The 13,410-nt window shown below is 41.1% G+C and overlaps 1 protein-coding gene across 1 annotated transcript in view; it reads left to right on the forward strand.

Annotated features, from left to right (window-relative positions):
• Nucleotides 1–11,265: 11,265 nt before the first annotated feature.
• PSD3 (pleckstrin and Sec7 domain containing 3) overlaps nt 11,266–13,410 on the forward strand; it is a 444,956-nt gene continuing 442,811 nt past the window's right edge. Inside the window, exon 1 of the mRNA XM_075204582.1 lies at nt 11,266–11,391. The gene's annotated coding sequence lies outside the window, so the exon portion shown is untranslated. The remainder of the gene's footprint in view (nt 11,392–13,410) is intronic.

Raw genomic sequence — 13,410 nt, forward strand, 5'->3', positions numbered from 1 at the left:
TAAATTGATTTGAGCAGCTTCCACTTTTGTAATAACCATGGTTAACTGCAAGGAAACACGTGCAATCATCATTGCTTTGCACAAAAAGGGCTTCACAGACAAGTATATTGCTGCTAGTAAGATGGCACCTAAATCAATCATTTATCGGATCATCAAGAACTTCAAGGAGAGAGGTTCAATAGTTGTGAAAAGGGCTTCAGGGTGCCCAAGAATGTCCAGCAAGTGCCAGAACCGTCTCCTAAAGTTGATTCAGCTGCGGGATCGGGGCACCACCAGTGCAGAGCTTGCTCAGGAAAGGCAGCAGGCAAGTCTGAGGACATCTCCCATGCGGCCCCCCTTCACTGGAATGACCTCCCTCGCTCCATTCGTCTCTCTCCTAATCTGTGCTCCTTCAAACGAGCACTCAAAACTCACCTGTTCCTCAAAGCCTACCAACTTTCCACCTAACCCCTCATCTTCTTCTAATGTTCTACCCTCTCTCCTCCTGGTCCTTTTTCCCCCATACTTCAACTTCCTCCCCTTGTGTCTATTTTGTTTTAACCTCCCTTAGGATGTAAGCTCATATGAGCAGGGCCTTCTTCCCTCTTGTTCCACACCTGTTCTTCTGCTCCGCCTCTACTGTATTAGCCTGCCTGGAGTTTCTGAAGCATTGGTATTTTTGTTTATTGTTCTGTACTGTCTCACCCTGTATAGTCTACTGTTTGCTCTGTGTACGGCGCTGCGGAAATCTTGTGGCGCCTAACAAATAAATGATAATAATAATAATAATAATCGGCACGCACAGTGAGGCGAAGACTGTTGGAGGATGGCCTGGTTTCAAGAAAGCCAGCAAAGAATCCACTTCTCTCCAGGAAACATCAGGGACAGACTGATATTCTGCAAAAGGTACAAGGATTGGACTGCTGAGGACTGGGGTAAAGTCATTTTCTCTGATGAATCCCCTTTCAGATAGTTTGGGGCATCTGGAAAAACGCTTGTCCGGCGAAGGAGAGGGTGAGCGCTACCATCAGTACTGTGTCATGCCAACAGTAAAGCATCCTGAGACCATTCATGTGTGGGGCTGCTTCTCAGTCGATGGAGTGGGCTCACTCACAATATTACCTAAGAACACATCCATGAATAAACAATGATACCAAAACATCCTCCAAGAGCAACTTCTCCCAACCATCCAGGAACAGTTTGGTGACAATCAATGCCTTTTTCAGTATGATGGAGCACCTTGCCATAAGGCAAAAGTGATAACTAAGTGACTCGGGATCGAAACATAAAAATTTTGGATTCATGGCCAGGAAACTCTCCAGACCTTAATCCCATTGAGAACTTGTGGTCAATCCTCAAGAGGCGGGTGGACAAACAAAAACCCACAAATTCTGACAAACTCCAAGCATCAATTAAGCAAAAATGGGCTGCCATTGGTCCGTATATGGCCCAGAAGGTGAGTAACAGCATGCCAGGGCGAAATTGCAGTGCTCTTAAAAAGAAGGGTCTGCAAATATTGACTCTTTGCATAAACTTAATGTAATTGTCAATAGAAGAATTTGACACTTATGAAATGCTTGTAATTTAACTTCAGTATACCATGGCAACATCTGACAAAAAGGTCTAAAAACACTGAAGCAGCAACCTTTGTGAAAACCAATATGTGTCATTCTGAAAACTTTTGGCCACGACTGTACATTTGTTAATCATACGTTTTATGGAGTTTATTTGTATAAAAAAATAACCCACACTTTGAAAATATTTTTCCACCAAATTAAGTCTAAGTGGATGTTTGACTGTTTGTGAACAAGACAGAACACTCTGGACGCAGTGGTATGATACCTACCTGAGATTTACATGTAATTAGAGATGCTCAGGCTCGGTTCCCAGAGAACCAAACATACCTGAACTTAGCAGATCCGAGTACAGAGCTGGCTCGGCTCGGCCCTTTCGTGCTTTTTCGGATTTGAAAATGAGGCAAAACGTCATTGTAACGTCATTGGATCTCAAGAGTTTTGGATTCTATAAGTACCACCCTCCACGGCGATCCAGCGCCATATCACAGAGGGACACAGAAAGGGCAGCACAGTCTGTAGAGCAGTTGGGCAGCAACATAGGTAGAAAGAGGTGGGGGTAGCAGTGTTTTTCAAAGTCTACAGTGACATTCAGGAGAGCTCCATTGCTACATTGCTAATTGTCATACCTGAAATAGAATTAATAGGGCAGGCTCTGTCTTTTAAATCTGCAGTCCCATAATGTACAGTGTTATATAGGTAACACACAAAGAGGAGAGCTCCATTGCTCCATTGCTAATTGTCATTGCTGAAATACAAATATTAGTGCTGGCAGGCTTTGTTTAAATCTGCAGTCAAATTGTATGGTGTTATATAGGTTACACACAAAGAGGAGAGCTCCATTGCTTCATTTGCTAATTATCATTGCTGAAATACAAATCCTAGGGCTGGCAGGCTTTTCTTCTGACTTTGAAGTCAAATTGCACTGTGTTATATAGGTTACACACAAAGAGGAGAGCTCCATTGCTCCATTGCTAATTGTCATTGCTGAAATACAAATACTAGGGCTAGCAGGCTTTTCTTCTGAATTTGCAGTCAAAGTGTATGGTGTTATCAAAATGGATTCACAGCAGCACACAGAAGAGCAGGAGCACCAAACAGCTGCTAGCACCAGTCATGATGATAGTAATCCCTCTACGTCATCTGGTAAAGCCTATGTACAAGTGCATAGTGTTTTTGAGTTAGGGAAACAAAAATGTAAAATAAAACCTTTTACCTTGGTCAAGAAAAAAAAAGACCTGTAATCCAGCCAAAGTTATCTGCAGGAAAAAAAATTGCCAACATGCCATTCTACACACGCAGTGGCAAAGAAAGAATGAGGCCTTCGCCTTTCTCTATGAGTGTGAGTTCTGTCACTGAGTTATCTTCTTGTAAGGTCAGTCGTGACCAAGCAAGACCTTGTCATTCAGACTCCAAAAGTGGTGACCAAATACTTTTACGTGTAAAAGCCGAGCTGGAAGAAAACAGTAAGGCATAAGAGGAAAATGTATGTTCAGATTCAGAAATGACACAATTCCCTGAGGAGAGTCTATCCACGATTGCTTTGTGTAATCCTGACCACTCTGAGTGTACTCATAAAGAAGGCCCCTTTCAGCATTTCTGCAGATATGTGTCTGAACAGCCCAAGTGTAGCCGGTGATACACCAATTGAGGATGCCACTTTGAAATTATAACAGGATGAGGGGGATATTTCTGTAGCCGACGAGGGTGCTAATGAGGATGTTGATTGACGCCTGCAATCTACACCCACAATACCGTCCTCATCAATATCCTCAGTAGTGATCAGAGTTAGTCCTGCATCCATGTTGCTAAGGCTAGATGACTCCTCCACTTTCCAGGATTCCTCAGAAGAATTCTTGAGCGTTAGTCCCACTGCTGCTGCTGCTGGGGGTGAATCTTCATCCCAGAAGCGGACCAAGAAGAAGACTACTAGTAGTTTACAACAATTGACTGTTAAACAATCCTTTGCAAGAGGAAGCAAGTATGAAAGCTGTCACCCAGTCGCAAAGCGGATCACAGACGCCATGGCGACTATGCTAGCATTAGATCTGCATCCAATATCCACTATTAATGAAGCTGGTTTTAGACAGTTACTTGAGGTCTTGTGTTCTTGTTACAAAATTCCATCATAACACCATTTCATTAGAAAAGCTATTCCTCATCTCTACCTGAAGGTTCGTAAAAATGTAATTATTGGGCTACAAAATGCCATTCTACCCACTGTACACTTAACCACAGATATGTGGACAAGCGGAACTGGGCAAACTAAACATTATATGACTGTGACAGAACACTGGGTTGGTGATTTGCCTTCACCAGCAGCAACAGCAGCAGCATGTACCCAAGTATGTCACATTTGTCAGAGACAGGCTACTCTGTGTATCACCAGCTTCACTAAGAGGCATACAGCTGACAATCTGTTACAAAACTAAGGGATTTCATTGCAACATGGCTTATCCCGCTTGGACTCTCCTCAGGATATGTCATTTCTGATAACACCACCAATTTTGTGAGAGCATTACAGCTGAGTGAATTCCATCACAATCCCTATTTTGCTCACACTATAAACTGTGTAGTGCAGAGGTTTTTAAAACTCTGCAGGAGATGCTGTCTGTGGCCAGTAAAATATCTGGATATTTCTGGCATTCAGCAACAACATGTAGGAGCAGCTGCAAGAGCAATTTAAATTGCCCTGCCACCAACTAAAGCAAGAGTGGTGACAAGGTAGAATTCCACCCTGTATATGCTTCTGCGGATGGAGGAACAGCGAAATGCCATCCACACTTACTCCCCAAGCCATGACATTGGGAAAGGAGGGGGAATGTATTTTAGTCAAGGACACTAGAGAATACTTTCCGTGTTGTGCAAGGTGCCAAAACCATTTGAAGTAGTCATCTGTGAAGTGAGTTCAGACACTGCTAGCTTGAGTCAAGTGATTCCCTTAATTAGACTTTTGGGAAAGCAGCTTGAGAAACTGAAGGAGGAGATGAAAGGAAAAGCAATTACGCTAAGTATGTCGGACTTGTAGATCAAGTACTTTATTCGCTTCATCGGGATTCAAGAGTTATCAAATCGGATCACTACATTTTGGCGACTGTACTTGATCCTCGGTTAAGAGCTATGTCTTCTCTTTGTTTCCAACTGACCCAGATCTGAAGAGCTGCAAGGAGCTCCTGGTGAGCAAGATGACAGCTTAAGTGTTACGTAAGGAAGGCGTCTCCTCCTTCAGTTTCTCGCTAAACTGCAGCTAGGATAAAACTTAGCTTTCCCAAGAGACCCAGGGATGATGGAGATGACTCAGCAACAAATTTTGACATCTGCTCTGGTCTAAAAGAATTGACCAAAAAACGTGACACCTCTGCTTTAACTACACCTGATCCTACTGTCAGCATCCAAAGGATGGTGGAGGATTATTTTCACGACAGCATAAAAATAGACACATCAGACAGTCCCTTTACATACTGGGAGGAAAAAAAGGGAATTTGGATACATTTGTACCAACTTGCTTTGCACTGCCTAAGCTGCCCACCCTCTAGAGTGTACTCGGAAAGAGTTTTTAGCACAGCCGGGAACCTTGTGTGCCGGGATCAGCGTAGGAGGCTACTTCCTCAAAATGTGGAGAAGATGATGTTCATAAAAATTATCTTGAAGTTCCACGAGGAAGGCCTTTCCGCCAATTGCATCAAAATACTTCTATAGTGGTGGATACCAGCGGTAATGAATTAATAATGTATGAGGATGATGTACACAATGATGAGGGTCAGGATGATGCTGAGGATGATGACAACAACATCTTGCCACAGTATAGTTCATTAACAGCACTGTTGCCTTAGGTGCCTTAAGCCCATTGTTACCTTGTTTTGTGGGGGTTCAAACAAACCAAGCACCTCAGCCACAAAGAGTGGCACTTTTGTGGCTGAAGTGCTTGGTTTGTTAAAATGTGCATGTCCTTTTTAAGACCCAAGGGCAATTCCATCTTGCACCATATTTCCTTTCAGCTACCGCTGTGTGCCAATGTTACCTACATGAGCTATATACTGTTGCGTGCCTAGCAAAAATCTTAGATACCCATTGATGATGCAGATGACTCAGCACAACATTTTGATATCTGGCCTTGTCTAATGTAAAAGAATTGACCAGAATTAGTCATACCTCTACTGTAACTCCACCTGATCCTACTATCAACTATCAACATCCAAAGAATGGTGGAGGATTATTTTTAACTTCTTGGAACCATATAAAGACAACAGTTTTATTAACAAAGAACAACGTTGCTTGCAGAAGTAATGTAAGCATGGATGTCTAAATAGACGTGTATATGTATTACCTTCCACTTTGCTGCTGTTTCATCAAGTGTTTCTATTCTGCACTTTACATCAAAGGTACCTAACTAGATTATAATTTTGTGGGAATTGGGGCTGATTCGAAGCTCACTGATGAACTCGCTTTTTGCTGGGAAGTAGAATGGCTCTGTTTAGTGCATTGTCTAGTACCCTGGACTGGTGTGGGTCTGATAAAAGCATGCATCCCGGGGGGGAAGGGGGGGGGGGTGGTCTGCACTCATTGCCATGTATTAGCTGTAGAATTACCTCAGTTATTGAAGACACAGGTGGAGCGATAAAATGAACCATAACTGATTTCATGATCCAAGGACAATTCCATCTTGCACCACTTTTATTTTCTGCCACTGCTGTGTGCCAATGTGTCCTAGATGTGCTAGGAACTGCCATGTGTTTGAGTCATTGTTCTGTCGCTTGACATCCAGCCAGGTCGCTGCAATATTTGTCTGAAAGTGTATGAAAATAATATTGTGACCTGTGAGGTGGTCAAAATTGACTGCAAATGACTTGAAATTAGTGTTATTGAGGTTAATAATAATAATGTAGGAACAAAAAAAAGAGCAAAATTATGTGATTTCAGCATATTTTAGGGATTTGTATAAAAAATACAGATCCAAAACCAAAACCAAAACACATGAGGGCAGTTTTGCCAAAACCAAAACCAAAACACGAAGATAATCCAGATCCAAAACCTAAACTAAAAACCAGTTCACAGGGGTCAGTGAACATCTCTACATGTAATGTTTCCTGTATTACCAGTAAATCTACTCTCTATCACCACAAGATGGCAGCTTTGTATAACTGAATTGGTAAAGAATTAGTATAGGATATTACAAACAACAGACTTATAAAAGAAAGAATCAATTTACTTCTTCACATGAAATGATTTGGGAATGTAGGTCCAAAAATCATCAGTCATCCATTGATATTTACATAAAAGACCCCCAAAGAATTGATCAGTATTATGTGTAAGTACACGAACTGGGAGTGTGATTTAAGGAAGGATTTGAGTACCTTTTACAGCACTTTCAAGTCTTCCAAAATAAGTGAAGCAGGTGCATGTAGTGCCTGCATATGATGAAGTGTAAAGTACTGAGACATGATGTTGGGGACAGGTGGTATTATCCTAATGAGAACCTGCAAGCCTTGGTACTGTATCAGCTAAACTTGTTATAGGTCTCTTGTATAGCTCGGGCTCAGTTTGCCAAAAACCGATCGCATCCGAACAAGGGAGATCAGAGTGCTTTTGCGCGCCATCTGAACTGAAAACAAGGCAAAATGTTGTTGCAACTTCATATCTCGCGAGTTTTAGATTCTATAAGTACCGACCTCCACAGAGATCCGGGGCCATTTCACAGAGAGACTCAGAAGGGGTAGCAGGGTTCTTAGCAGTCTCCAGTGCAGTTGGGCAGCGTCATTAATGAAAGAAAAAGAGGAGGGGTGGCAGTGTTTTTAAAATTTGCCAGTGACATTGTACTGTGGTCATAGCTCAAACAGAAACAGCAGAGGGGGAAGTGTTCAGTGCTGAAACAGAAATAATAGGGAAGGTAGTGTTCTTAAACTCTCCAGTGACATTGTATTGTGCCATAGTTCACACAGAAACAGGAGAGGTGGCAGTGTTCAGTGCTGAAACAGAAAATATAGGGAAGGCAGTGTTATTAAAAGTCTACAGTGACATTGTACTGTGCTATAACTCACACAGAAACAGGAGAGGTGGCAGTGTTCAGTGCTGAAACAAAAAATATAGGGACGGCAGTGTTATTAAAGTCTACAGTGACATTGTACTGTGCCATAGCTCACACGGATACAAGAAAGGTTGCAGTGTTTTTGTCAATCTACAGTGTACGTGCCGTTGCTCATTGTCAGTGCTGAGACAGAAATAAGAGGGGTGGCAGTGTTCTTAAGAGTCTCCAGTTTTGCCAAAACCAAAACACAAACTTAATACAGATCCAAAACCAAAACCAAAACATGGTGGTCAGTGAACATCTCTAGTGTCCTCCTAGGTTTCATGTAGGGTGCAGAAAAGATTTACTACCACAGAGAGGCAAGAGTTAACCCAAAACAGAAGCAATGAGGGAGGTAAAACATTACTTTGCAGAGTGAAGTCAAATTTTTAGCAAATAATATTACATATTACGTAATCAATGCCAATGTATGACAATATGCACTAAATCAATACAAATGGTACAAATTACAGATTACATTAAATATGCAAATATCTGACAAAACCATAGCATTAATGTTGGGTTTAGCTTCTTAAGTCAAACTGTGGCATAAGTTATCGGTACAGAATGCAATTGGATATTAGTAAACAAAGAAAATTACCCTATGATTTATAATTGGCTAATTGGTCTGGCCAAATTAGCCAATCATCATAAAGGGTGTAGTGAACAATTTCTTTCAGTAACAATAAAGAATCTGCATAATGGTATGGAGATGTGTATCCAAACAGCGAATCCACCCACAGCAGCAGCAGACGCATGAGGACTAATGCTCAAGAATTCTTCTGAGGTATCCTGGATAGTGGAGGAGTGATCTAGCCTTGGCAACTTGGATCGCTAGTGAGGATATTGATTAGGACGGTGTTGTGGGTGTAGATTGCCAGGATCTAGGTGAGAGAAGGGAGCTAGCTAATGCTGCACTACTTATTGTTATTTTTTTAGCATAAGTTTCTGATTTTCTCAAATGTTTCCCATGAACTCTCTTCAAATGGCATAACATGGTTGAGGTTCCTAGATGCTTAAGGTCTCTACCTCTACTGACTGTTGCTTTACATACGCTACAAATGGCTAGACAACTGTTGTCAGGATTTGGGTAAAAATAATTCCACACATAAGAGGTGGATTTTTTGGTCTTATGCCCAGGCATGACAATGGCCTTCTTCTTATTACTGGCAAGAGCTGCTTCCACTGGTACAGGAGTTACACAAACAACATCATTGTTATCAACATCCTCATTAGAGCCATCATCAGTTACACAAATATCCCCCTTATCCTGTTGCAATTCCAAAGTGGCATCCTCAAATTGTGAATCACCGGCTACATTTGGGCTGTTCACCCACACATCTACAGAAATGCTGAAAGGAGGCTTCTTTATGAGTACAGTATCAGGAAGGTCAGGCTTACATCTAGCACTCATGGATAGACTCTCCTCGGGGATTTGTGTAATTTCTGAATCTGAAAATACAGTTTCTTCTAATGATTTACTGTTTTCTTCCAGCCCAGCTTTTACACTTAAAAGTATTTGGGCACCACTTTTTGAGTCAGAATGACAAGGTCTTGCATCATCATGACTGACCTTACAAGAAGATGTCTTAATGACAGTTGCAGAACTAGCACTCATACAGAAAGGTGAAGGCCTGATTCTTTCCTTGCCACTGCGCAGAGCCGGATTTAGGCCTCATGGGGCCCTAGGCAAGATATTGGTTTGGAGGCCCCCCCCGAAACAATCCATAGCACTATATTTTAGCGTAGCATATGCTTCTATAGTTAAATAGAAGGGTAAGCTATGTGCCACTGCACATCACACTGTTCCTCCTGCATCACCATGCGGCCCCTCATTATTGTCCTTCTCATCACACTGTGCCCTCTCTGCCCAGCACTTTCACACATGCCCCCTCTCTGCCCAGCACCTTCACACATGCCCCCCTCTCTGTGCCCAGCACCTTCACACATGCCCCCCTCTCTGTGCCCAGCACCTTCACACATGCCCCCCTCTCTGTGCCCAGCACCTTCACACATGCCCCCTCTCTGTGCCCAGCACCTTCACACATGCCCCCCTCTCTGTGCCCAGCACCTTCACACATGCCCCCTCTCTATGCCCAGCACCTTCACACATTATTATTATTATTATTATTATCATTTATTTGTTGGGCACCACAGGGTTTTCGCAGCGCCTTACATAGTACGAACAGTAGACCATACAGGGTAAAACATTACAGAACAATAAACACTAAGTACCAATGCTTCAGAAACTCCAGGCAGACATATGGAGTGAGGGCGGAGCAGAAGAGTCGGTATGGAGACAGGAGGGGAGAGGGGCCCTGCTCATGCGAGCTTACATCCTAAGGGATGTAAGGTCGCATGAGCCCCCTCCCGGTGCCCAGCACTTTCACACATGCCCCCCTCTTACACTGCAGCTTCAATCTCACACACACCAGCTCTCCATCACAGTACCCCTTCCCCTTACCTTTTTCTGTGACTCCAGGAACAGACAGTAATGTTGCAGCACCTGCACACTGACTGAGTTCCAGCAGCCACCTAACACTGTGTACCATGTGACCGCTGCCACGTGACCCTGCGATGTCAGAGTGCAACTGGAAAGGTAGCTAAGCTGAAGCAGCCCCTCCCCCGACTCGTGGCACCGACCCCCCCCACATGAGTCCCGAGGGGGGGGGGTCGGGTGCAGCGAGTCGGGGGAGGGGCAGCAATTTTTTTTTCTTCTTGTTCCCCCCCCCCATCTGGGCCCTAGGCAGATGCCTAGGTTGCATAGCGGTAAATCCGGCCCTGGTGCTATGGGATGCACAAAGATAGCCCCACAAAGGCATATTTTAAAGATCTGTGAAAGTCAAACTTGGAAGCATCTGTAAGGGGTGTGATTGACTTGCGTTTCCACGCCCTTACTGTACTGAACTTACATGTGAACACCCCTCTCTAAGCTCAAGGGGTCACAAGATACGATCAACTTAAAATCAGGCTTAAGTTGTGTTCATACACAAATGCAATACATTTTTTTAATTTTATCAAGTCACATGTGGCATAAATTAACTTATATACAACTCTCAATCAAGCCCTAAATAAGGATGATTTCATTAGTGGTTGAAATAATAATACATTCCTTGCAATGTACATGATTTGCTAGTACTACAATGATTTTTTTATTTTGTGCCAAAATAGTGGCAGCATGTTTCGTAGCACTGTGCAATAATAATTTTAACATAGGATGACACAGAGGCATAAAGACCAGTACAATCCTTTGGTCTGTTTATGGAATGTTGCGGTTGTTCACATGCAGATAACATAAAAGCCAATTGCCACCTCATCCATTTCATTTATCCTAAGTCCTATCAAAGCAGGATAAAATAAACTACCAGACCATGCATAATCAACCTGACAGTTGGTTCTCTGTTAAAGCCCTGTACTGTTCTATTTGTAACCAGTAGCTATTCAGCTTCCTGTAGTTTGATTTTAATTTGCTTTTAGTTATACTGTCTGCGATAGTCCTATGCCTATTTAAAAATATTTTCATTTTTCTCAGTCGATAACCTTAAAACAGCATTACTTTTTTTCACCTACTTTGAAATGTAAAATTAACACCCACAATTTATGATGACTAATATTCAGGACAAAAGCTGTCAGTAACACAAAGGATGCCTGGTGTGATCTGTGTAGTGACAGTACCCATCAAATAGAAATATGACTGCCATCTAGTGGAGATAAAGAACAACTATCTCTTCTGAGTAAAGATATTCCACAGACTTATGTGTATAGAGAACCAGGGTGAGTATTAATAAAATGTTTTCACATGTTTAACATTTTGTTTTGAAAAAATTATGATATTAGATATCAATTAAATGTAAAAATCAAGAAAAAGGTTAGTGTATCTATCTTTCTATCTCTATCTATCTATGAATTGTATGCATTCATTCTAGTTTCCATTGTCTCTTCTTGCACTTCATGCGCCTGTATTAGTGACTCTCTTGGCAAAGCTTTCTGAGCATAAAATGGATACCTTATTTTAAAAGCTGTTTGTTTCTTGTTGTTTTGTATAATCTAGTGACCCTTTAACAGTTTATTATTTATGCTTGTATGACTACATCATAGCTGTGTATGACTCACCTTAGATGACACAGTACAAAACAATGTTACTAGTACATACTGTAGAATGGTGACAGTAGATAAAGACAAATTGGTTTACTACTTATTTTTTTGAATCAAGTAGTCTGTTCTTGGTACAAGTTTGTGTTTATCAGAATCAGAATCATGTTTAAATTAATTTACTGTTGTGGGTCTCATATCCTTTCTATAAAATAATATTTTGTAGAATTACTCCTTTCCATCCACTGGTAGGGTTATTTACAAACCTGCTAAATGCTGTGGCGTAGTATATAATTTCTACCACAATTTCTCCAATATGTATGGGAACGCACCCCTGCAATCTGTGCCTTCTTCCTGTGCTAAGCCATGTTCTTTCATATATATAAGTGGCCAAGTAAGACATTTGCTACTTACATTAGCTTTTTAGTTACAAAGTAAAGGTAGCCACACAAGTGGTAATTTTGTTGGTCAGTTTGGATGATTAGTCCAAAATTGCTGTATGAGTGTGGTGTACCACGGACCACCAAATACTGAGAATGACTAAAATACATCTCAAGTTCAATCATCATCCAACCACACTAATTGAGCCACGTGTGAGGCAAAAAACAGATACAGATTTGGGGCCATGTGAGGGGCAAAATTGGATACAGGGTTAAATTATTTTTATAGCAATTTGCTTACCCAATATTATCATTTTCAGTTGGTGGCCCTGTGACGTGTGTTGAGCCCCTGTGACGTGTGTGACACGGTTAATCACAGCAAACCCACCTGATCTGTCAAGCAATTATTAAAATCTCATTTTTATATCACATGATTACTATTAATCCAAAACCAGAAGAGTAATTTTCAAAGTTAGCAATTTTTATGAGCTCTTAGGTTCTCCTCTTAACTCAGGATACCAGTACAAGTACACAATATATTCCAGAATATACCTGTAAGTTTTTGCTCATATATTATATATTTATTAAATCTCACGTTGCGCATATTTTTCAAGACTTCAGCTGCATTTGTTAGATATAATTTGTTTAATATTACTATTTGATTTTTTATTAGATAGGAGAAAAGCATCCACCTTCTGTTCAGTCATAAATTACAATGGGCTGCTAAGCATATATTAAAATTACTTCTATCCTATCAACTTGTGCGTTGGAGATTTTTGTTTACATGCTTCAACTCATATTGTACAGTATAGTAGTCAGAGCTTTCACTTTCCCCTTCCTTTCCAAGTCAGTGAAGTAGAAATTGTCAGGTAGCCAAACTATATTTTGCAAGTGACTGGGTATCCTACAAACCATGTTTATCTGCAATAATATCACTTGTTGATTCTATTGAGTGCATCACGGCATGGTTAGAAGCAAACAGTGTAAAAGCCATACTGAGTGACAGAGGCTTGAGTCTGCTGCTTGTCTAAATGAACTATAAATGAAAAATATTTACATGACACTTACTAGGGCTGTTTTAGTCTAAATTCAAGATGATCATGACCCACAGACAGCTAAACTACTCTATCTGCATATGTTAATATATCTATATAAACATTCACTTTGTAGTGCTAATAACATAACAGTACAAGTACAACATATACTACATTGTGTTTTTAATTTATCATATAAAACTTAACAAAAAGAGTACTTTTGTGCATGAATAAATATAGCACAATGATATATGTTTTTTTGTTGGAGTTTCCTGAATTAACATTTT

This window comes from Mixophyes fleayi, chromosome 1, assembly GCF_038048845.1.
Source record: "Mixophyes fleayi isolate aMixFle1 chromosome 1, aMixFle1.hap1, whole genome shotgun sequence".
Lineage (NCBI taxonomy): Eukaryota > Metazoa > Chordata > Amphibia > Anura > Limnodynastidae > Mixophyes > Mixophyes fleayi.